This window comes from Equus asinus, chromosome 5 (assembly GCF_041296235.1).
Source record: "Equus asinus isolate D_3611 breed Donkey chromosome 5, EquAss-T2T_v2, whole genome shotgun sequence".
In the NCBI taxonomy this organism is placed as follows: domain Eukaryota; kingdom Metazoa; phylum Chordata; class Mammalia; order Perissodactyla; family Equidae; genus Equus; species Equus asinus.
Genome location: NC_091794.1, coordinates 8,974,557 through 8,998,732, shown reverse-complemented (window position 1 = coordinate 8,998,732; position 24,176 = coordinate 8,974,557). Strand labels below are relative to the sequence as shown.

Genomic DNA, 24,176 nt, shown 5'->3' with positions numbered 1-24,176 from the left:
TCAAATTTAGAGTCATTTGTATTTGAAAACAAAATGTTCTTTAAAAGATATTGCAGCAAACATAACACAAACAGTTTTCAATGTGTGGATGAGTAGTTAGTTTGTTGTTTGTTGTTGGGAGGAGGATTATTTGACAAGGGATTGGCCTTGAAAACTGGGATCTATTCCCTATCATTCTCTATAGCTGGCATACATTATTTTCTTAATTTCGTGATCCATTGAAACTTTTGACTGTCACTTCTTGTTACTCAACATAACCTAATATATTCATGTAATTTTGTATCACAAAACAACTCCAGCACTTTGTATAGGTTCGATTCATATACACGTGTGTACAATCTGCAAAAGATAAGCTTTATTTTTTCAAAATCATTGCTTGCAGAGAACAAACAAAAATCAAAACGTGAAAAAATAATAGGGTTTGTATCCGTAAACTCTAAACTTATATTGCCAGTTAAATATGGGGAAAAATGCCAAGAGGAAAATTTATGAACCTCAAGGGGCAGAGTAATGGCCATCATCATTTCCACAAAGTACAATTTTAGGAGACAAGCTTTTATTGTATTTTTTGTTTGAATTATAAACTTTAATAGGAAATCAGGCAAAGTAATATATTTTGAACTTTAGCATACCATTTGATATAGCCTCCCAAAAAAAGTTAACTTTAAAAAATTAATTCAATTCATCTGCAATAGGAGAACTGTCACCATGAACTGAAAATTGGCTGAAAGCCAACAAAGAGAAAGTTAACAAATGCTTTAATGCCACCTAATGATATACACATTTTTTTAATAAAAAGTACTATTTCACATGCTAACATGTGACAAAAGAACTATAAAACTGCTAAGAAATAAATCCCGAAGCCATAATATTTGGAAAAGAATGATAACCCATAAGGGCACAATCTCTTTTCCTGAAAATCTATAGGCTTAACCACGCCAATAATTGCTGACATCATCAGAATTAAGGACAAATGAGGAGAACCAAAGAAATAGAGGGCCAGGCAGTGGGAAAATGACAATTTCACCATATTTTAACTCCTAGGTAGTAGATATTCCTGAAGAATGCCCAAAACTTGATTAAATCCACTACAGTTCCACTTAAAAACTCAGCTGAGACTAATGCGTTTATCTGTCTTTTGGCTTCATCTTTGAGGAAGAAGCCCAACAAATTCCTAAGCACTTTTCTCCCGTTTACGGCTTCTCTTCTTCCTCCAACTTTAACACCTTGCTCAATCAATCCTCATTTGCTTCCAAGTTTAGTTCTGCCCCTTTGGCTTGCTCTTTCTTTTCTGTTGGCCCACACACATATTTAGATCTCTTCTATTTCAGATATCCTCAAGAGGATCAAACCTCTTATATCCTTAACCTCCTATTTCTTTCCTTATGATCATCACTGAACTCCGCTGTCTGTCTGCATGCAACTCCAATCATTAGTGCAGCTGCTGTGTCCTCCTACACCTTTTGAATGCAGAAACTGTATCTTACTCATCTCTATCCAGCACAATAGCAATATGCAATGGCTTGCTCATAATGGATGTCCAATAAATATTAGCTTGATTAAATTAAATAAAAATTACAGTAGTAAGCAAATATTACTTTGGCTGCCCAGTCCCTTCTGTTACCACATCCCCAGTTTTCATGAAACTGCATAGAAATCTCTCAACTTCCCCTTCTCCAATCATAGTGGATTCGTACTAAGTCAGTACCTGATCCAAGCTGAGCCAAACAGAATCCTTTCCATGCAAATTTGGAAGTGGAACTAGACAAACCAAGCTGGTTAGTTTATTGAATGGAGGAGAACTAAATCCAGGAGCTACAGACTACCATATGGCATTAGAACCAGAATATGATAGTCTGGAGAGAGAGAGAAGGAGGCGCATAAAGAGAAAGAAGAACTGAGAAATGGAGACAGAGAGAATTGACAGTGTTCATGCCCTTGATTCTAACTAGTTCCCAAGTCCTAAGTCCATGCTGTATCATCTCCCTTCACTACAGAGATTTTTTGTACCTTCATTATATATCCCCCATTTTTGCTTAAGCTAGATCTTGCAGACTCCTGTCACTGCAATAAAAGATCCTAAAAGACACAGGTGCCAGAATCATGGGCCGAATTTAGCTAATTGCTTTTAACTTAATAAGAGAAAAGCACATTTTCACAGGAAATAATCTAAAATAGAAGCTGATGTGGAAAAGTCACTTCAAAGAAAATAGAAGAGCTATATCACATGAGTATACATAGAGTAAGAAAGCAAGAAAAAACATCTGCAGGTGGGGAGTGGGAGCCTATTTAGTTCTTTGAATTTCTATACTTCTTTCTATTCTCCAAGGACAAGAAGTTCTAGATGTCTATTATACTTGTAGGATTAGGTTGACCATATATTAGAACGTCATCCTGAAAAAGTTCCATTGAATATTGTTCAACCTAAATCGTAAAAGCATTCTCCATTCTATTATGGTCATTAAATATAGCTTTTAATGGAGAGATATAAAAAGGATCCAAAGTAGCTGTTAAAAAATTTTAATAGCACAAATCCTTCGTCAATAAGTTGGTAGGGGGTCGGTTCCGTGGCCGAGTGGTTAAGTTCGCACGCGCTGCTGCGTCGGCCCAGGGTTCGGATCCTGGGCGCGGACATGGCACCGCTCGTCAGGCCACGTTGAGGCAGCGTCCCACATCCCACAACTAGAAGGACCTGCAACTAAGATATACAACTGTGTATGGGGCGGGGGGGGTGGGGGGGGGGGGGTTTGGGGAGATAAAGCAGAAAAAAAAAAAGGTTGGTAGGATGGTCACAATTAAAACTTAAATCACGGGGCTGGCCCCGTGGCCGAGTGGTTAGGTTCGCGCGCCCCGCTGCAGGCAGCCCAGTGTTTCGTTAGTTCGAATCCTGGGCGCGGACATGGCACTGCTCATCAGACCACGCTGAGGCAGCGTCCCACGTGCCACAGCTAGAGGAACCTACAACGGAGAATACACAACTATGTACCGGGGGGCTTTGGGGAGAAGAAGGAAAAAATAAAATCTTTAAAAAAAAAAAAAAAAAACTTAAATCACACATGCTGATGATTGGTGAGAAGCTTTAGGCACAATTTGGTGGCATGAGATACATTTTTTATTTACTATGCTTCCAATTATAACGCTCTGAAAAGCTCCCCATGAACTATGGTCATTATTACCTACTCTGCACTGGTTTCACCAATTATAAAACTGCTTCTACTGTCCACATTAATGGAAAGGATAACTACATGGAGCAAACCTTATAAGGCCACTATGATGGAGTCAGAAAAAGCAAAGGCAATCTCTGGAAGCTACTGAATTATTAAAGAATTTTCCAAAATATAGTCATTGGCTTGCCACACTTTCCCTATGGCTGCAGCTAATCTTAAAATGAAAAAAAAATCACTTCCTAGACTAAATAACTTTGCTCATGACAATAAACGCATGAGTTCCAGGAGAAGCCCACAGAGCTGTATAGTTCTAAATCTACACAATGTAACTCAGAAATAAGGAAATAATTTTCAGGAGTGTTTTGTAGGATCTTTCATGTCCTGTGTTTTCTCAAAAACAGTGATAATTTTAAAAATCCTCTGGGACAAAGGTCTGTTTTACAAAATCAGCTTAGGTTAAAGGAGTCAAAGGAAATTAGTAAATGGAAATGGCAGCAAAGAAGCAGAGAAGTGTCTCCATGGACCTCTTGAAGATGAAGTCTAGACAACAGGGAGTGAGGGTGGCAGCTTCCTGACCACCGCTGTGTGTCCGCAAAAGGAAACTAGAAATGTCTCAAAATGTCTGTGCTTCCTTCCCCTCACATACTTCGTCTAGGTACTGACACCTCAGACAGACACACAAGAGGAGGGAGTCATGGTGTTATGAACACATATGGAGGAGTAAAAGTGGAACTAAACACAATCAACCTGCTGCCCCAAACTATTCTGTACTTTCTCAGTGGGCTCACTTATCTAAGAACTAATTTTAATTCTTTCAGTTTTAAGTGTTTTACATGCGGTTACCATAATTAGTGAAAGTACTATGGTACTCTGGCTACTGATGTGGCATTCTTGAGAAAATGGACCAGACCTAGACTGTAAAAACACACAAAGCCTTTTTGTTTGCTGCTGTAGCTGTTGGATTACTATGGCAATGTGAGGGATTCACAGTGCCTTTCATATTCTATTCATCCCAGCTCATAAATGGAAAGCGCTTGTCCTTAAATCAGCCTGGCTTCAATACTTGACAAGTGAGGTCAGTTACAAGCCTCTAGAATTGTTCATTACCGCAAGTGTTCATTATATTTTTAAATAAATAAAACACTTTATTCCATCTTAATTTTAGTATCTTATTCTTTCAGTTGTTTCTTTTAAAACGTTTACATATGTTTTAAAGTCTAACCTCTTTTGAATTAGCTTTTGACTAACTGTGAACTAAATGTCTGATACAAAGGAGGGCCTAGAAATCAGAACAATTTGGATTTCTAAATGCCAGAATATACTCTAAAAGACACCATTCCCAGCACTGCCAGGATCCAGAAGAATCATCTGATGAGAGAATGGTTATAGGGAGATCATGGCCAAGTGGTGTCTCTTTGAATCAGGTGAGTTATAAATACGTTTTGCACAAATCTATACTCAAAACAAATCAACTTTGATATTGCAAAGGATTCTAGGAGGGTGAACTCTGTCTAAAATTGTAGTGGGATAATTTAGCCCTGCTAACTTCCTCCAGTGAACTTTCAATGAAGAGATGAGCTTGAATATTCTTCCACTTCTCTAAGCAGTCCTTAAATATAATAACAAAAATGTTTTACTTATAGATATATCTACGCTTTGAAATTTTTGATGATTGATAAAAATAGCTTGGCAATACAATTCTTCTGCCTTCTGTGTAGTAAGGTTATATCCTTGAAAATCCCTGAGGCCTCTAGCTTCCATTTATGAGGTGCTAAATATTCGACAAGTGAGCCAAAAAATGATAATAATCCAATTACTATTGGCTACTTCCACAAATTTAAAATCACTCATGTTCAAGTGAGCTTAAAATTAAAATCTGGATTATATAAATTCCAAATCATGCCGAAATCTTACATGCAGATTCACAGAAATGAACAGTAGGTTGCTTTTATTTTGTTCTTCTACTGTTATATTTTTATTTATAATGCTGAAAAATAGATCTAGAAGATACCAGAAATCAAATAATCCTAAATCTGGATAATATGTTTATTTGTGTAATATATTTATGTGACGTATTTTATTTGTAAATATGATTAATGTTTCCTAAATACTGGTTCTCCAAGTGTCTCAAGTCAGGCACCAGATTATAAAAAATGTTAAACAAATTTCTGTACATCAGGAATTAGCAAAGCTTATTTGTATTGTGAATTCTAAGACTGAGTATAAGTATGCACCATTTCACAAATGAATTTGATCATGGCCTAACTATTGGGATCCCAAGAATTTGGGAAACATTTCTCCAAGACTATTATGTCACAAGCTTCTAAAATAATCCATTCCATTAAACGTGCTTTAACAACCTTTGGCATCAGAATATTATTACTGATACAGAATTTAAATTCCTCTTGTTGTATGTTTTCTTCTCATACTCGCTTGCTTATCATTATGGGTGTGAATTTGTTAACTATACGTTTGAGCGATCTTTAGCAGTCATCATGTAGGCTCAGAATTCCACATTTGCAAATCACTCCAAAACATCAATCAATCTCATTTCAACTCTGCAATATCATTTTAAATGTGATTTAAACTTCAATGTGGACTAGCATTTTAAGAAACGCCAATAAAAATGAAGGATCATTTTAATTCCAATATGTTTGTAGGCATACTGTAATAAATCAGAAAACTTTCATGTGTGTAAGGAAGGGAAAGAGAAGCAAGAAACATAAAAAATTGTTTTTCTAATTGTTAGTATAGTTGTTATTCTAAAAATTCGTAATCATGGATAACACTATATGTAATTAAATGTCCTAATTTCTCAATTCAAAATAAGTGGATTGCTACTTGAGAAGTGTATCTCTTCTACAGTTTTAGTAGTAGCACCATTGTTACAATAATCTTTGCACTAGTAGTTTACTTAAAAATAATACACGCATTATAAATATTCATATCATATGAAAAAGTGTATAGTTTAAAACAAAGAGCCCTTCCTCCTCGCTCATAGCCTGAGTCTCCCTTTTAAGACACAGCCATTATTAAAGATTCTTATATTTTTTCAGGAAAAAATGTCTATGTATACACAAGCATGTTAAGTGATCGTATCTATTTAAATACATATTCCATTTTTATGCACATGAGCATTCTATGCACATTGTTCGCTACCCCTTTTTTCTTACGATTATATATACATATAATAGTATATTTTATATATATATATATATATATATATATATATATATTTTGTGTGTGTGAGGAAGATTGTCCCTGAGCTAACATCTGTCGCCAATCTTCTTCTATTTTGTGTATGCGATGCCACCACAGCATGGCTTGATGAGTGGTGCTAGGTCCACATCCAGGATCTGAACCTACAAACCCCAGGCCACCAAAGCAGAGCATGCAAACTTAACCACTATGCCACCAGGTTGGCCCCCGATCCTTATATTTTTAGTAAATAGGAGTAAAGAGAACTGTAGTGGGATAGTTTTCCATTTCACATGGAAATTTTTTCCTGTTTTCTATTACATTTGAATATGTGTCATATTTGAAGTTTTTCTTGGAAGGCACAGTATATCAAAACATTTGGTTTAAGATGTTGACAATATGGCAGTATTAATAATAATAGATAACATTTCTGAAGCCTGTACTACTGTCATTCACTTTGCTAATCACTTTCCAAGGATTATCTCACTTAGCTCTTTCAACAAACCTCTGATAAAATTACTGTTATTCTTTTCATTTTACAGATAAGGAAACTGACCTAGAGACTTTACATAACTTGTCCGCTCAAGTAACTTGTTTCAGTTATTCATTCTTCCTCTTTTCTTTCACAAAAGCCTTAACATAACCATTCAATTGAGTCTAAATCTTGACTGTAAAGTCTCAGGGCTTTGAGCTCTCAAGAGCTAAGAATCCATGGGGTGTGGTTAGAACCATCTGGAATCTAACCATTAAGTTCAAAAGGTACCCATTTTACATTTTAAAAGAAAAAGAAAGAAAGTCTGATTTCTTAACCTAAAATAAGTTTTCCTAGAAGGATATTCCTACAGTCAAATTAAGCTAAGGTTCAGGTTCAACATCCCAACACTCAAAAACCATAGACACTTTGAACCAGAAGGAATGTTAAGTTACAGTTTCTTCCTATCACTTTACAGGTAAGAAGAATGAAGCTTTCATCAGCAAATTTGTTGTCCCTTCATACTGATCTCTAACTTGAAAGAGACATCAGAAAATCTCTCCCTGAAGTATGGAAGACATAGAAAACATCCCAGACAGACGAGCAGCTATAACGTTTGTAACACTCTGAGAAAGTAGCAAATTCAAAGTCATGGAACTAGCTTTTCTTTCAGCAGTTGAATGCTGTTTCGTTATTGTTGTGGGACAGCTGTCTGTGGGGACAGGGCATCGTGGATCTGTGTTCTCATCACAGCTCTTAATTCACCCTTTAGCCCTTTCTTCTCCAGACCTTAGCCCTTCCTCACAGGACCTGTAGTCTATAAGGTTTAATCAATTTTATTGTTTCTCTCTGAACGAAAACCAACTTCCCTATGTATTTACTTAAAATATAGAGACTGAAATGAAATATAGCACTGTACTCTCATGAAGTCTGTTGAGCGCTGAGTAGGGGAGAAGTTGTATCCCGCCTTGGGTATCACAATTTCACACTGTTAATGCTTGCCTATATTGTACTTTTTTATTTCTATGGCTCAATTATTTTATTTATGGTCCACTGTGACTGGGAATCTCAATCTGCAAATTGTTACATGGCTAGCTCTTAATTGGGCATACTGATGAGGAGAAAAGAAGAGCAAATAATACAAAAAAAAAATACAATGCAAAGATCATTCTTACTTGGCAGTGGAATAAAATCACGCAACACTAACAATCACAGGAAGGAAAGCCACTCAGTTCCAGCCTAATAGCGTCATCGAACAAGCAAAAACACGGAACAGAAATATGAAGTAACTAACCCAAATCCCAGGGCTTCTGACAAAGGCAGAACTGAAACCTGGGCCTCCCTACACCCTCTCCAGGCTTCTACATCACTTGCCATGAGCACTGGTAGTCAGGCCTCACCAAGAAGGAAAGTTCCTGGTCACTGTTATTAACTCGACAATGACCCTGGTTATTGTTATTGATTTAACAATGATAAACCAACACTCACTCTTCAATGCTTTCGAGTTTAATCATTAAGTAATTAAGTTAGTGGAGTGTATGGACTGTTTGCATGAGGCCTGTTTTCTTAACTTCTTTTTCATTTTATTTCATTATTTGAGAAGCAATTATATTTAACAATGTAGTTACGTGGTTAACAAGGGCACACTGGTTCTGGTGTGAGAATCAACATCATTTTTTTAAAAGTGAGTAGTACATTCTGTATCCTGCAAACATCTAAAGAGGAAGAGTTAATAGATTGTGCAATATTTCCAGGAGGCAAAGTAAATAACCAACAAAAAAGTAAAGTAAAAGATGATCTTATGTTTGAATGTTTCTGAGCTTTGTTTGATGGTTTGTTGGTTTTGTGGTGGGTGGGGAGGATTGTTCATTTTATTTTTATTTCTGCCTGCCATTCCTGTAATAAACTTGTCTGGAAGCTCAGCCTGTTTGACTACTACATACTGCTGTGGAAAATAATCATTACTCCTCGGTTATTCTATTTCTCTCATGGAGAAACTGCTAAATTTCTATTTAGAAAATGACTTGTGGTAAAAAGAGGAGATAAAACTCAAAACTTGTCAATTCCAAATATTATCGACACTTAATATGATATTAACCAGACACACTGAAACAATTGAAAAAATAGTGTTTATTGGGTAACTTGCTCTTACTACCTATGATGTTTGTTTTCATGTTAAAGAATGAAGTTCAGAAGGATAGCATTGCAAACATTGGAGATGGTACTTGGAACATAAAAAGAAGGATAGAATGATGCTATTTGGTAGTTCCTGAGTTAGGGCTTTGTGTCCGAACAGGCATGATTCTCATAGACGTGCTTAACTTGATCAGAAAGAGTATAATATACCTTTCCATCCGATTTTAATTTTTTCAGACAAAACTTCACAACTCACCAAGGAAGCAACTAAATATGTATATTGACTTCAATAGGCATACGCCCCAAGCCTAGGGGGTCAGGAAGCAGGGTCTAATGTCTCAGGTTAGGGGCCATGGGGAATTACGTGCCTAGCCGATGAGAATAGATTTAATTGGGCTCTGTTTGTGAATAAACCAAGGGAGGACACACAACTGGGACCAAATCTGGAGTTTATGTTGGCCTTGAATATTTCTATTCAGTTGGCCCATGCATGGACCATTGTGTAGCTGATTCCACACAGAGGTGTAGGCACCTGTTCTAACCAAAGTCATGTCCCTGGTTCATTTTAGTCTTCCTAACTCTGCTTTTCTAGTATCCATTCCTTCTTCCTTCAGCCTTGATTCACTCATCAGACTTTCCTTTTCAGAATTTGAGTAATCCCACTCATCTCCCTATATATACTCATTTCTCTATTTTAACCTCCTCTGCAAACTTCAGAGGTCAACTCTCTTCCAGCCCCAGCCCCACTCTTTGGGTGGAGGGAAACAGAAGCTCAAAGCTCAAGTCTTATCACAAGCCCACTGATCCCTGGGTTGAGAGCAGGTCACCCAGTAGAACATTAATAGTGTGTGTTCCATCCATCTGTGGGAGAGTAGTTTCACAAACAGTCTCACTAGATTCTCATTGATTCAGGTATAGAACTGAACCTGTCTAGACAAGCCTCCAGCACTCACCACAGATCTGAGCAGACACAGATATGCTTAGATGGAAACCAACATTGTATATTTATGTAATTTTACTATTAGACGATGTTTCCTAGCACTACTTAACTTTAGTTTATCTATAGAATTAAGCAACCTACTACCACTCAGATTCCTAAACTTCAATAAAGAACCATGAATTCACATTCTGCTATTGTAGAATTTGACAAACACTGCTAAATTTGGTCAAGAATTCTCTGGATTTCAAAAAGGGTTCGCATCAAAATTTCTCTGTAAGAAGTTTCTTTCTAGCCATTGTTCTTTCCCTTTCAAGATAAGAAATTAAGGGATTGTTAGTTATTGAGAGGAGAGATTCAAATTTGGAATTACTAGAATGTATTATCAACTAGGTATGTCAGCAAAGCAAAAAGAGACAAATTGTTGTATAGTACAAGGCTACTGTCCACAGAAATAATCTGTAGCACTATCTTTCTTTGAAACAGCAATTGCCCCTTCATCCTAGTTTCCAGGTCTTATCCTCCTTTCCTCTCTGTAAGAGGTCCTTTCATTCCCTTCTGTATCTCCCTCAGCCAGATGAGCTGTCCCCTAAGCATCACTTGTCCTCTATGGCTTTTCCAGAATACTCACTTTTCCTGCGATCACGTCCTTTATCATAAACTTAACTTTCATACCTATTTAGATAGCATAAAATAAGGCTTGTTAATGATGAAAATAATTTCACCACATTAACCCTGGATTCTGTTTCCATGGAAAGTTGAGAGCTCTGTTATTTATATTGTCTGACATGTTTGTGGGAAGATTATTTTGTTGGGTCACAACAGTGTTAATGTGAAACCTATATTAGATGCCATGGATCCAAGAATCCACAGGAACGGGTAACATTTTTTCAAGGATAAGAAGAGATTTTTCTTAAAAAATTGCGAGGTAAGCTATTTTATTAATCCAGACTCGCCAGGTCATTGATATGCCCCAACCAGTTTTATGTCTTTAAAGAAAGAGAAAGTCCCACTTACCTGGCTTTTATCTGATAACACATTTATCCTGACTACCTTTTGATACAGATGCTATGCTGCATTCAAAATCCTACTGAAAGGCTGAAAAGGAGATTAAATTTTGTAATTCAAAAAATAAAAAAATATGTAGGTGTTAAACTTAAAATTGGTTTTACAAATATATTGGCCGTTCTTTTGTAAAGTACCACTGTGCCTATAGCATAGGGGTTTTCAGTAAATGGGAGCTATCAGTCACAAGGCGCTGGATTTATATTGCTTTATCTGGACAAGTACTCATAACGTATTAGAAAAATTTTAGAATTTCTGGGCAGGAACTAAGGAGACAACTTGACTATCCCAAGTTATAAAAGTTAAAATTCAGAATAACTGAGAAGGATACAAAGCAAAGCAAAGAAATAAATCCAGGTTTATAAAAAAGGCTTTAAGCAGAAAGTTATAGGAATTAAGATTATTTTTCCCAGAGACGAGTCATCAGACTAAAACTATTAAGTTTTCAGCTATCAAATATCATCAAATAATGACGTACTGTGATAAATCCAATTCTGTACTTTTTCCTTTTTTTTATCAGTAATGGCCTGTCTCTTAAAATGATATCTTAGTTTAAAGAGCATGAGGTTTATGTTTCAGTAAAAATAAAATTGCTCCATTTCTGTCATGAAGTTTTCTTAGGTTTCTGTCTGCATGTTCAAAATTCTTCAATAGAAAATACTCTTCCAAAAGTAACACCAGAGTTTCTCCAAATTATCTCTAATATTTTATTGTTAACGACATTCAAGGCATGGCCCACAATACACATGTATTTTCTGTAGTACAAATATACTAAATATTGCTTGCAAGAAATCAATTTTCTCATGAAATCTTTTGTATACTATTTTTGCCATATTCAGGAAAATGCCATGATCCACAGGTTTAATCTAAGAATTAAAAACTGGAAAAAAAAATATTACCAGTCGTTTGCTGCTTACTGTGAACGAGTTCCTACAATTAGCCTAGAAAATCTACAGTGTTAAAAATAAAATAGTTTAAATAAATTTCTATATTTCTCTGGATGATCTTACATTTAATGTTAGGTGTCTATGGGAACTTTGGAGAATACAGTAATTAAAGTTTTTATTTTATGTTAATGTGGATCAGCACCTGGAAGAAAAATTAGACTAACTTTATTCCATTCTTTTTATATTTCATTTGCATAACTTGGGTAGAATATGGCAAATACTGTTTTGTTTTATTTAAAAACTGTAATTCAGGAGATTTATCATTCTCTAATTGAATTTCTAAAAGCAATTGAAAAATTGTCCCAATATAGATATTTTTTATTCATACGTGAATATATATTGCAATTTTAAATAGGCTTCATTAATAATCAAGATTTCTAATTGTGACTAATCCATTTATTCAATTATCGTATTTGTACTGGGGATATAGTATACATCAGTAGACACTGAGTCCAAAAAAGATGAAGAAGCCATAGCCCCTGCCTCTAAGGGAAGAATGAAGAGAATAAACAAGCAATAGGCAAGAAGTGAAATGAGTTCTGGAACCACAGAGGACAGACATTTGAGGGAGACCAGGGGAGACTTCCTGGAGGAGATGGCATCTAAACTGTGTTCTGTAGGATGGGGCTCCTGGCTATTCAGGTAAAGGGAGGGTGTTGGGGGAGGGGGGGTAAGGAGAGAGTTCTAGAATAAAACAGTGACACGAATAACAATCCTGGGAACAAGAAGGGCATGGCACACTTAGGGGTATGGCTGGAGCATGGAATTGCAAGAAAGACCGTGTTGAAAAATGTAAGAAGAACCTTAAATGCTGTGCTGAGAAGTTTGTATTTTCTCCTTACTCTAACAGGGAGCCATTGGAGTATTTCAGGCAGCAGTTACAAGATTCTCTTCATATCTGAGATCATTTTGAAGGCAGAGGGGAGAAGAGACTGGAGGCAGGCCAGACTGAAGTTTGGGAAATCCATTAAACAACGTTTATTTTTTTCACTTCCTTAAGGTGTTCTATCACCGTGCTCTGTTTTACCCTGAACCTACAGAGTCTGCCTAAATCTGTCTTTCAAGCATACACACTTCCGTGCTCTGAGTTAGCTCTGGCCAGCTTAGACTAACGACCTAAGACAACCACCTACTCTCAGACATTGTGAACCACAGCCTGCAAGGTGTCGTGTTTTAGCTTTAAATTTAGATTTTAACCTCAAGATTGCAATGCAGTGATGTTTCATTATCAGATGAGAACTGTGTCATAATAAGCATGATACTAATAATTCATGGACAAAGTCTGGGAGTTTGTGGATGACATTTATTTTATAAAGTCAGTAGATTCAAGGCTTTGCCCAATAAATAATATGATATCACTTTCATTCATATTCCACTTCTTGAGTGGAAGAATAAGGCGACGTGGGCAACAGCTACAGCAGGCAGTTTTATCATTTTGAGCAACCTGGGGCCTCTCTTCCTCATGTACTGATGGAAGAAAGTTGGGTTTATAATCATCTTTTGGGGAGAGTGGAAAGATTAACTGAGATTAAATACTTGAACAATACCAACAATTTATGGGGAGCTCCTTATTTGACAATCACACTATTGAATGAGCTTTCCATGTATTAATTTATTTAACCTTTACATCAATCCGAAGAGATAGGTACTATTATCCTTATTGCATAGATTAGGACGGAAAAGGGTTAAGCAGTTTGCTAATGTCATCTGCTTGGGAGAGCAGAGAGTGGAGACACAGATTTCAAAACCATCCAATTTGGCTCCAGAAGCCACATTCTCAAACTCTGATCTATAACGGAAAGTAAACATAATAAAATGAGCACTTACTTTAAAGAACGCTTAAGGCTGTAATGAACAAGTCCGTGGCCTCAATCCCCAGGCTGCCCTCCTATAGCAGGGCCAGAAGAGCAAATATCTACTTTCAATAGGAACTGTTTAAAAGCTGTCTGTGTTTTGGTGATTCTTAAAATGCCAGAGAACTGGGCCATTTCTTTAACTGACAGCATTTTAGTAATAAATTAGGAGGTCTAATGTGTGGGATTACACAATTTTCTGCGGAACTCAATAAAATCATTGCCATTTAAAAAACATAAACAACTGGGGTGGGGCGGGGGCTGGCCCAGTGGTGTAGTGGTTAAGTTCGTGCACTCTGCTTTGGCAGCCTGAGGTTCACAGGTTCAGATCCCAGGCATGGCTCTAGCACAGCTCACCAAGCCATGCTGTGGCAGCATTCCCCATAAAATAGAGAAAGATGGGCACAGATGTTAGCTCAGTGACAATCTTCCTCACAAAAGTGAATCTCATGAAAGGTAAATGAATTAGGCTCAGGGTCACACACAGGTGATGGGTATCAACTCAGAGTGAAAATATAATTGCAGTATCTAAATCAAGGAGATATTTAGGAAAAAAAAAAAGGGAAGAAGATGTGAGTACAGACTGTTTCCATGTAAAAATCTATAATCATTTGGATAAAAATCTTGGCAGAGTAACTGAGGAAAATACTAGCTAGCTTTTCTCTCCTATTCAAACATATAACTGTTTTCATTTAATAGATACCACAAAAGTAATATCAACAATATTCATTATTCTCCCATTGGAAATACTTTGTTCTGCTTTCATACCTTGCTATATTAGAGTGTAGTATGCTTCTCAAGAGTATACCTACCTTAATTTCTTCTGGCAATTTATTATCCAAAAGGTACAAAGAACTAAGAACTACGCTTTTAAAACATATACTATTTGTAGAAGCATTTTTTTGAATCCTATTAATAAGAGGAGGATATTGTTTAATTTCCAAAATATTACCAATTTTAAAATTATAGATTTAAATAATTTCACTATTAAATTAGAGAAAAATCATAATAAATAGAAACATCCTACAGTGCTCATAAAATGAAAGTAGTGGAGCTCCCTCTATTGAATTATAGTTGAGAAATATGCCTTGCATTTAAAAGCATAATTTCATCATCAAAATGATTACATCATAATACTTGTAAACCTTTTCTCTTTCTAAGGTCTAATATCTTTCAGATTATAGAAACAGATATACAATATCAATTTCTAAGAATAAGGTGAATTACATATGTCCTTATGATTTTAGAACATGTGTTCTTTTGATCTTAATGGTTTTTATTTGCAGAAATTACATTTTAAGCCTTTGATTTTCAATTTGTGTTTTTCTTCTGTTTTCCTTAAGGTGATAAAACTGAAAAGTTATTTGACAGACATTGGGATTATGGAACATCCTAATAAGAATATGAATTCCAATTTTGTTACGGAAACTCAAAAATGTACCTAAATGGAACTGAAATAGATCTTCCAATCAGTAAAATGAGGGTTTCACATATTTTCCTGATATGAATAAACTGAATTATAATATTATGATTAGTGAAAAATGTGATTCATAATCACTATTAGTGGTTGAGAGTCCACTGTGTGCACTGAGAAATGCACTATACACTCATTACGTTTTTGAATATTCATATCAAGTGAGCTTGGTAGTATTGTTATGCTCATTTTACCAATAAGAAAAGAGAGACAGAGATAGAAATCAAACTAATGCTCTGATCCATAGCCCAAGCTCTTTGAGCTCTTGTGCAATGGAATCTGTGTATATATTGACAGTCTGTCAAATCTGTGAGCACTGACAGTCTATAAAAATTAAGCAGAGAATTATTTTTTTTTAATATCATGGAGGTATAGCCGTACTGTCTACAAAAAGTCAGCACTCAGTTGAAATATTTTCTAATCAAACATTTCAGATCAATTCTAAAAAATGATAACCTCCAAACCATACCCTGAAACTCTACTCTTTTTTACTGTTTTATCATTTATGTTAGAAAGGAGACATATTTCTTATCAGCAAAGAGAAAAACAGTTGAGCAGATGCAGGGTTTCTTTTAATAAACAGATACTTATTTGCCATTCTAGTATGATTAAAAAAAAGCAATTTTATCTTCCACTAAACAGTCATTTTTAAAAGAAAATTTCTATTTGAGAACTAGATTACCATCCATTGGGGTTGGGTTGTTAGGAGATTAATCCAACAGGACAAATCCAAACATGAATTACATTTTACTTTTAGATCTGATTGCAAAAGCATTATTCATATTTAGAACCATGCCCATCTCCACAAAAATATAAAACCTATGTCTTAAAACCAACATAAACATTTCTCTTGGAAAGTGTCATACCTATCACCAGGTAGAGAAAATGCTTACCGAATAAAGTATAAATGCCACAAGTTTGAACATTAAAACGAAATCCCGGGCAGAAACTGCATTATTCATAAAATTACAGTATGTGCATACTAATATTAACTCCATTATGAATATTTATTCCCTTGTTTAAAAGGTATATCTTCAGTATATATTTCTTGAAAACTTTTCATATACATATTGTTGTGGTTTTTCTACATAAAAGGGCTATAAAAATATATTTCACTCCTACTTTCCATAATAGGTCCAAAAATTACAGGGTGAAACATATTTGATGATACTGATGGTTTTTATAAATTTACAGAAGATGGTACATTTTAGCAGCTCATAAACTATTTTGATGAGCCTGTCAAACTTGGAAGAATTGTTCAAAATACAATTTACTTAAAAATAATTGAAGTCTCTTTAGTAAGACCTATTACATAAGGTTTACAAAATGGCATTAGTTAGACCACCCACACAATGGACACTGTACCTACAATGAACTAACACAAATATTTGGAAACCATTTATATAATGAAAAACACTAACAACTACTCTTAAGGCTCACAGGTTGTTGCCTTTTATTCCACTGCTCTAGTTAATCTGATCCCACAAAGTATGAATCTTCCCAAATGGAAGAAAATATGGCTGACAATTACATAGTTTATGTTCCAAAAGTTAGCCGTCTTATGTGGAAAGAGCAATGGTAATAATTCATGATAAATGTACTATTTCTCCCATTTTGGCTCTATCTCATGTATAATAAAGTTAGGCACCAATCTATCTATAGCTTTCGCCTTACATATGAGGGTGTGTGCCTATTACTCCCATAATTCTCATTTTTCCCACAGGCTTTAAATACATAAGAACCAAACTATTATCCTGGTTTATTTAAAAAAGTTATATTAATAGTACAGAGTTATAGAGGAAGTATGAGGAAGGGGCATCTTCATATACTTTTCTTGGGAGTTTTAAAAGGTACATACTCTTTTTATTTTTGAGATATAATTGACACATAACATTGTATTAGTTTTAGGTCTACAACATTATGATTTGATACATGTATATATTGTGAAACAATTACCACAACAATGTTAGTTAATATCTATCGCCACACAGTTACAAATTTTTTTCTTGTGATGAGACCTTTTAAGATCTAGTCTCTTCGTAACTTTCAAATATACAATCAGTATATACTCTTTGAACTGCAATTTTAGAATTTCTTTCTAAATGAAAAATACATATATTCTTTGACTTCTGAGACACTTCAATTCACTTTCACTTCAATTCAATTTCACTTCTGAGACACCTTCCTACCAACGTAATTGCACATATGGACAAGAACATGCATTAGGATGTTCACTGCTGTATTGTTTGTAATAACAAAGATTGGAAACAATCTGCATTTCCAAGAACTAGTGAAATGGTTAAATCAATTATGGTGCATACAATAAAATCCAATGCACCATGTTAAAAACTGAGATAGCGCTATATGTGCTGGTACGGGATAATCTCCAAAATGTACTGCTAAGTGAAAAAGGAAAGGTACAAAATGGTGTGCATAGTACGTTCCCACTTGATTATTTAAAGGGGGGAAGTGTATATACAAATATTTGACAGAAAATGAGTATTTGAATAAGATCGAAGAGATCCTCTTCTGAACTCCACAACTGGGAAGTAAATTAGGAAAATCACAGGAAAGTATTTGAACAACTCCAAGGAATTCCTGGCACCTTCAGGAGTGAGAAGCCATGTTCCTTCCCACCTTAGGGTCTCCACTCCTGTCATTCGCTCAGTGCATATCTTGTGCTTGATGATTCCTCAGCACATACCTCAGATATCACTTCCTCAAAGAACCTTTCTCATTTTTTCCTAAACCGCATCTGGCCACTTTGATGTAAAATGCTCTTTATTTGTCCTTATGGTACTTAATAGAACTTGTAGCAAATAATTATAAAATTAGTCTACTGATGTCTGTTTCCCAAAGAGAACATAATTTCTTGGAGAAACAGGCCCTGACTGTGTAGTATTATTGCAGTGTCTCAAGCAACAAGGCCAATACTTTGCACATATTGAGCACTCCAATAAATATTTATTGAATTCTGTTACGTATGTTGAAAGACTAATTCACATGGCTAACAATGGAACCTTAGGCCAGTAGCTAAGTAATTTTAAGGTTCTTTATGGCTCCAAAACCTTGACCCTATGAGTCTAGGCATACATGAAACTAAGAGCACTGTCATCTCTTAAAAATTGTGGCAAATTTGCTGTTGAATTTTAGGTAATCTCTTAACCTGTGGCTTCATCTATCTCAGCTGTCAAATAAGAGAACTGAACAAGATGAATGGCTAAGGCACCTTCTCATTTTTCCAACAATGCCTCTTCTACTACATTTTAGCTCCTGACCATGAATTGCACACCTTTAACACTTCACAATCAATCTGTCTCTCTCTCTGTCTCTCTGTCTGTCTCTGTGTCTCTCTCGCTCTCTCTCACTCTGTCTCTCTCACACACACACACACACACACACACACATTAAACTTTCCATAATTTTATTCCAGGGGAAGGTAAGGTTTGAGCAGTAGGAAACAGTATTCTTATGGGACACTGCTTGAGCCCCTACAGTCTGTCATATTCCTTGCCCCAGGATCTAGGAGAGGAGGGTGTCAACTGTGAATATGGGCCTAAGCATCTGCAGTAAGAGTCCTTGCTGCTGCCACATCCTGAACTACTATTGTGAGAGGTAGACTGATTGCAAAAAGGGTCCTAATTCTCTCTCCTGGTCATTATCCACACGTTTTGCAGTGTTTTAGCTCCTTCCATTCCACAGGGGGAGATGATTTCCCCACCCTTGAATCTGAGCTGGGCTTGGGACTTATCTTCACCAACAGAATGTGGCAGAAGCTATGGTTTGTCTGAAGAAGGCTTGTACACTTCTGCTTTCTCTCAGAACCCTGCTTCCACCAAAAGAACAAGCCTAGCTAAGCCTATTAGAGAATGAAAACCCATGGAGAAGAGTGCATTTTCCCTGAACAACAACCAGCCAACTCCCAGAAGCAAAACTGCCTGGGAGGGCCCACAGCAGACTACAGCAGAATGAAGGCATCTAGCTAAAATCAGAAAAACACCTAACCGTCCAGAATAAGTTGCCAACCTGCAAAACAATGAACTACATAAAATGGTTGCTGTTTTAAACCTCTGTGTTTTAGAGGGCTTTATCACGCTGCACACTTAACTGATACCCTGTGGTTCAAAAATGTAGTAAGAGTAGAGGTCTACTCTTTCATTGCTTTTTGCTTGATTTGGAGCCAGGTAAATTCCATATCCAGAAACCTCCCAATTATTAGGGAAAATACTTGGTAATATGCTGACAAGAGTTTTGGTCACAGTGGCCAATGCCCTCTCCCTTCATTCCACCCTTTTAATGAGGACAAAACTACAGCATCCTTTGTCTCATGTGCTTCCATGATACCCTCTCACCTTTTCTTACCTCCATCCACTTTGGGGGTTTTCTGAGTACCTGAGACACTCAGAGATAACTAAGCAAATAGCACGTGGGTGCCTAATTAGGAATGGTCAGTCTTGGCATGAACTGTCCTAGCCATATTGCTGGCTGCCCCAAGTCAGATCACCATTTCTAACTGATACAACTGTAGCTTCCGTGTACAAAAACACTTAGGGCTTCCTTCAATTTTATAGACATCCCTGGTAATATTTTTTCATATCCAAATTGATAGTGGAGCTACTGAGAAACCTTAAAGGAGATCAGAATGGGTATTTGCAATTGGCTGAGAAAGGATTTCAGGATCAGAATGAAACGGGCCTTCCATAGATAACTTCATACTCAGTATCACTCCCAGGTGAATTCAAACACCATTATTCTCTTGGCTTCTCCATTCCAAACCATGAGATCCTTAATGTTTCACACCTACTGCAACATTCTGGGGTTCCAGGCTATAATCTTGACTCTCTCTTATACTTCACATTAAAGGGATATATAACCCCTTATTGATATTTCACTGTAGCTGATACTTAAAAAGGTTAGAAATATGCACTTCTTCAGGATAAGGAATGCATGTCTTATAGTTAAGTACTCTAAGACAGACATATAGACAGGCAAGTCATTAATAACTATGGTGAACATGTAATTTGTCAGCCAAACTTCACTTTTGAGAGTGAAATAAGGTACCATTAATAACTCAATAAGGACATTGGCATAAACGAGGACTGTCTTGGATATACCAGGATGTATGGTTCAGGGAGTGATAGACAAGAGAGATTTAAGGTGGGGGAAATAAGGAAGCAAGCCAGAGAAGCTAGACAGCTGTCTAATTTCTAACTAATCTATTCTCTCACAGTTTAGTTTCACTATGTTGCAATACTATGAATTCTTAGAAGATGGGACACAGGCATGTTCATTGAAGCACCTCAACTTAAAGTCAAATTAAGTAACCCTTTCACTAGAAACTGTTTCGCATTCAGCACAACTCTGATTTCCCCTTGAATGGAAGGGATAATTCAGAACTGACTGGATAAATAAGAGAGGAAGTCCTAAAAGCTAATTTCATTCTTGGAACTGCACTACAATAATGGGCTAGGATAATAGGTTACCATAAAACAATTACTGAATACCACAGCACATTTGGAACCAGTCCTGGCTGAAATATATATGGTCTTCCATCTAATAATAAAGGGGAGGGGGATATGAATTTTGTTATTTAAACAGATAAATTAGCTGGATGAAAATATCAATAACTCCAAATATGTGATAATACGTTGTACAATATAGAGATGCTTGTAATAACTATAGGATTTAACCTTATCAAATAGCCTATAATATCCTCTTCTTAAATATAAAAGATATATTCTAGTCTTGACATTGTTCTCCACAGGGAAAGGAAAATTCTGGCCTAATAAAAAAAAGTAATAAGAAATATAAATGGACATTTTTCTGGTCTTTTTCACTTCTTATTGAAAATAAAAAGGAGCTGATATCCAAAAGTACTAGTCAAATAAATATTAATTCATCACCCATCATCCCAGGAAAACCTTCTTTAGTATTCCAGTGACTTAGCTCATTTCTTAACATGCCACATACGTTCATGTGTAGGAAATGAGATGGGTCTTTGTGAAAACCTAACAATGAAGAATAAAATTGACACTTGGAGAGGTGTTAAATTTGAGTTTCCATGATACACAGAGGCAGAGAGACACTCTTTCATCACAGCTGCACCTCTGTTGCTCTCCCACATACTTGGGATATATAATGCATGTGTCTACTTGAGTTAATAGCTTCAGAGAGCTAGAACTCTTTGATGATGTTTTATGTGAAATAAATGGCCAGAACAGAAAGAGGTGTGCTTGGGAATATAAGACAAGGTGATTTTAAGCATTTAAAATACTATACGACAAAATGGTGCCATCTTACACCAAGTAACACAACTTAGATAAGGCTCAGTTTTATAAAGGCCTATGTTTAGTGACATGAAAACTTGAGGGAGAAAAAAAAGGAGAAAAAAAAGAAAAGAAAAATTTTTGCCTGCTTTTAATAAAATTGTCAAAGGGATAATTAAGTAGAATAAAGAGTGTTATTTTATTAATAATATAATAAAAGTCTTAATTAATATAGCATGTTCACTTGAAAAATTCAAAATGCTGAGCAAGGGAATTACCAATCTTGCCAAAATCCAAACCACGCATTACATAGGGAGAAAATGGTACAGACGGGATACAAAAAGGAGCAGAAAAGTGATTTTCCCAAGGTTACAATATTCTTATTTGACACAGCTAAAAACTGAACACATGAGCACTGACTCCAGCATAAAGAATTTTCTGGTAACGCTGAAGACTATTAAAGTAGATATTTATTGATTTCCTTCTTTTTAATAGGTCAACAGTAGCAAACATTCTCTTCCAAATTTCTGTTTAAAAAGATAAACTGGTTTGAATTTTCTAAAAAGTCAGAAAAAGTTTGAAACTGGGTTATTAAAATATTTTGGATTTCTGTAGATTTGAAAACAACAGGAAAGCACTGGATGTCCTATTTCCTTCTATATTGTGCTTCAACCATGGTGCAAATCAGCTTCGTTGTTCAGGAGCATCTTTGGGGTGGACATACAAGGCTTTGTCACATGAACATGTTAGCATCAGCCATCACTTACATTTCATTCTAGGAAGTATATATGCAGTTTAAATAGAGGCAGGATTCCAGCAGGTATGGGTTACACTAATGCGGTTTTTTGAGACCTAAAATCCTTTCCTACTGTTGGGGTCTCTTTCCCCAGTGGGAGACGAACTCCTCCCCATCACACATTTTTTTAAATAGCCCTGTTCAGGCCTGGAGGAGTAAGCACAAGATACTATAAGGAGTTTATCAAAGTAGGAAAAAAGATGGAAACTTAGCAATTGGAGTCTACTGACATTTCTCTAGGAATACAATTTATATAAATTGTAAAATGACTCTGCCTTGCCCAAATGGGCTTTTTCCCTTAGGTCATTAGAGACAGAGTTTTGAGCTGAAGAGATCTGGGAAGGTAGATCCTCAGTCCCTGTTTTACTTACAGTTGAGAAAGCTGAAGCCTGACATGGTGAAATGACTCGCTCAAGTGCCTGAGGGTGAATGGTCCTGAGCCAAGCCTAGGAAAGCAGCTTACTGAAAATAGTACCCCAGTAAATTGTAAATTCCTACTGGATTAAATAAATTATCAAGGATATTTATTGTTGATATTGATGTTGTTGCAGCATTTCAGTTTCGCTTCCATTTCTTTGGAACAGTCGAGGCTAAGAACCTATTTTGAACATGAACACAGAGATTTCTTTCTGTCTCTTTGATCATGGAGTGGTCATTGGGAATTAATAATAGCCTGAAAACATCCTAAAACATATTTACATTTGTAAAGGAAGGCTGGTTACAAGGTCAAAGTGCCCTGATTTTTAATCCTACGTGAAGTTTATGGTGTTTTAACTGCATGCAGCCCTATATAAGCCTCTTCAAGCAACAAGGAAGAAGGAGCCTCAACGCTGTGTACACAACAAGGAAAAAGCAATACTTACTGGCTATCAAGCAGTTTGCAGTTTTTAAATTAATAAATTTTAAAAGTCCCACATCAAGTGGTCTGAAAGGACATTATCTGAGTCGATGCTTTTCCCAAGGCCTGTTGAGATAAACTGATAACGGTCCGAAGTAACATCCCACTGAAAAAAAGCTTGAAGCGTGCTTACGTCTTGGAATGAACCTTATATCAGCGAGCAATTAAGAAAATTCCAGAGAGGGGTGCACACAGTTGATCCAAGTGAAGAAACAGTTAACTGCAGGGCCCCACCTCCTTGTTGTAAATAATCAAAGCAAGCCTTTTTCAAAGCAATACAAAATGTCACCACAGGCTGACGCTCTTTCTACGAGAATAATGAGATCTGAGCACATACTTCATTGCCCTTTTCTCCGAATTCCGTTTTCGTGGTTCATATATATTCTCCCCCTCCCTCCTAAAACAGATAACACGCCATGCCTAAAATATATCAATGACTATGTAGCCACTACAGACCGAAAGACCTGCAGGAACAGTTTCACAAACTCGAATTTTTGTCCTCTAGGTCTGGACACACTATTAAAACTGCTCGGGCAATGAAGGGCGGCAGGCGGGGAAGTCAGGTAGTCCCTGAGACTAAAGCCAGCCCTAGGCGCTGCATGCCCATGGGGCTCAGCTATACAGAGGGCTCCGCAGGAGGCGCACCGGCCGTCCAGGACTTGCGCCCTAGGTCTGGACATGGCGCTTTTAGTGCCATAACCCTTCTTTTAAGACACACTGACACCGCACCAAGAATTCAGCTGATATGCCAGCCCTGTACATTCAAGGAAACCACTGATTGAAGGTCTGAGGCTTCTGACCCCAGATCAGCGGTGGCTCAGAACGCTCCCGGCTCGGCGAAAGCGCGGGCTCCGCGCCGGCTAGAAACGCGAGCTTGCGGCGCAGCGAACGAGGTCTGAAAGCGGAACCTCTCCCTTTTTAGCAGTTATGCGGAAAAACCTGTCCTCCGAGGTGGCCCAACTGAAAA

General features: G+C 36.6%; 1 protein-coding gene and 1 long non-coding RNA gene across 10 annotated transcripts in view; one reads left to right on the top strand and one right to left on the bottom strand.

Moving 5' to 3' along the window:
- Positions 1–24,171, top strand: part of LOC139045221 (uncharacterized) — a 62,389-nt gene extending 38,218 nt beyond the window's left edge. The window contains exons 5-6 of one of the 2 annotated variants that reach the window (XR_011503146.1): positions 4,441–4,591; positions 7,316–24,171. This is a non-coding gene — a long non-coding RNA (uncharacterized lncRNA). The remainder of the gene's footprint in view (positions 1–4,440; positions 4,592–7,315) is intronic. The other variant, XR_011503147.1, reaches the window with a different exon arrangement.
- ALCAM (activated leukocyte cell adhesion molecule) overlaps positions 1–24,176 on the bottom strand; it is a 193,548-nt gene that overhangs the window by 166,848 nt on the left and 2,524 nt on the right. The gene's annotated exons all lie outside the window — the stretch shown is intronic.